This window comes from Leptonychotes weddellii, chromosome 8 (assembly GCF_054177405.1).
Source record: "Leptonychotes weddellii isolate Sample4059 chromosome 8, ASM5417740v2, whole genome shotgun sequence".
Taxonomy (NCBI): Eukaryota; Metazoa; Chordata; class Mammalia; order Carnivora; family Phocidae; genus Leptonychotes; species Leptonychotes weddellii.
In genome coordinates this window covers 70,556,604-70,558,307 of record NC_138376.1, presented here as the reverse complement: position 1 = coordinate 70,558,307, position 1,704 = coordinate 70,556,604, and the positions used below count along the sequence as shown (strand labels likewise).

The following is a 1,704-nucleotide window of genomic DNA, read 5'->3' as shown; positions in this document are numbered from 1 at the left end:
AATTGCTATTGAATTTAGATACGTGTGATAGTGGTTAAGAGGAAAATTTAAATATCACAATCTGTTTATGTATGACATAATTGCAATAACAAGGGATTCATTCAGAAAACATGTCGGATATTTTTGCAAAAAAGCAAGCAAAATAATTGGAGTAGTTACTTAAAAAAATTACTTACAAAGAAATATACACAATACTAAGGTTTTTTCACTTAATTTTAGCACCTGATGGCTTAAAGAATTCCGTAAGGATAAAGGGCCACAATGTTATCCAGACATGTAATATATATTGTTTTATAATTTTAAAAATACAGTTACAAATGCATCCGTTTGACAGACCTGGAGCAGTTCCTGTCTGCTGCTAAGGTTTCCACTAGAGATGCAAGAAAAAAGTGTCCTTGCGCTTTCTGTCTGTCTCATTATGGCAGTCAAGATTGAATGGGGGAGTACACGGAAAAACCAGAAGAATTTCTGCAACTCAGAAGTAACCTTGTCAACAATGAAATCTTGTTTTACTCCAAAGTATCTGAAATTTGAGTTAATGAGAAGTGTTGCAAAAGGAAAAAAAAAAAAATACAGTTACAAGACTTTTTGGCATATATGTTTCTTCTCATTTTAAGATTTAAAAATGTACACAATTACTCTTTATTGTTTTAATACTTTTCTTAATAGAATTTCTTTTCCTTCTCTTTCTGACTTATTTGTATTCAAGAGTTTGGCACCTTAAACTCCATGCAATCCTGCTTCAATAAATATGTGCTAATATGTCTAATTAAATGGAAATAACTAGCACTAACATGGGGTACAGACTCTATATAAGACTTATTATATTAAACTCTCCAGAAAATAACTCATACTGAGACTAAAACTAAACCCAGGAAGAATTTCTCTGGCTTTAACAGTACAAAATTACTATTTGAATTTATAGCTTATAATTTGACATTCTCAAAGGGAAAACTATAGCATTTTGAATGCTTAATTATAGAGAAAAAGAAAAAAAAGTGAATGGCCTTATAGTAAACCTTGACATTGACGTTTAAGGTATTAGAATAGGTATAACTAGGGGTCCCTGGGTGGCTTAGTCGGTTAAGCGACTGACTCTTGATTTTGGCTCAGATCATTATCTCAGGGTCATGAGATCCAGCCCTGAAGTGGGCTCCATGCTCAGCATTGAGTCTGCTTGTCCCTCTTCCTCTGCTCCTCCTCCCCCCAACCCCAACCACTCCATGCATACACTCTCTCTCTCTCTCTAAATTAAATAAAATAAATAAACAAATAAAATCTTCTAAAAAATAAATAAGTTAAATAAAATAGTTATTACTGTTATGTTGATAATTGACTCATGGCTTTTACTTAATATTAATAAATGAATAAATTAGTTGGAAAGAAAATAGCTTCAATCTTTTGCTTTGTGAGTCTAAATGCCATTTCTGATCCAATTTGACTTTTGGTGAAGTAAATCAAGGAGCTACATGAGTATTCTAAAAATTGTTTCAAATAGCAAATTTCACACCTTCCCTTAAGAATTTCATAAAATCAGAGCACCTGGGTGGCTCAATCAGTTAAGTGTCTGACTTGGGCTCAGTTCATGATCTCAGGGTCCTGGGATGCAGCTCCAGGGGAGCCCCGTGTAGGGCTCCGTGCTCAGTGGAGAGTCTGTTTGTCCCTCTGCCCATCCCCCCACTTGTGCTCTCTCTCTCTCTCTCT

At 34.6% G+C, this 1,704-nt stretch overlaps 1 non-coding gene across 1 annotated transcript; it reads left to right on the top strand.

Annotated features, from left to right (window-relative positions):
* The first annotated feature begins 317 nt into the window (after nucleotides 1-317).
* LOC115941593 (small nucleolar RNA SNORA31) lies at nucleotides 318-451 on the top strand. The gene has a single exon (XR_004076328.2). It is a non-coding gene; the product is annotated as a small nucleolar RNA SNORA31 (small nucleolar RNA).
* The last annotated feature ends 1,253 nt before the right edge of the window (nucleotides 452-1,704 follow it).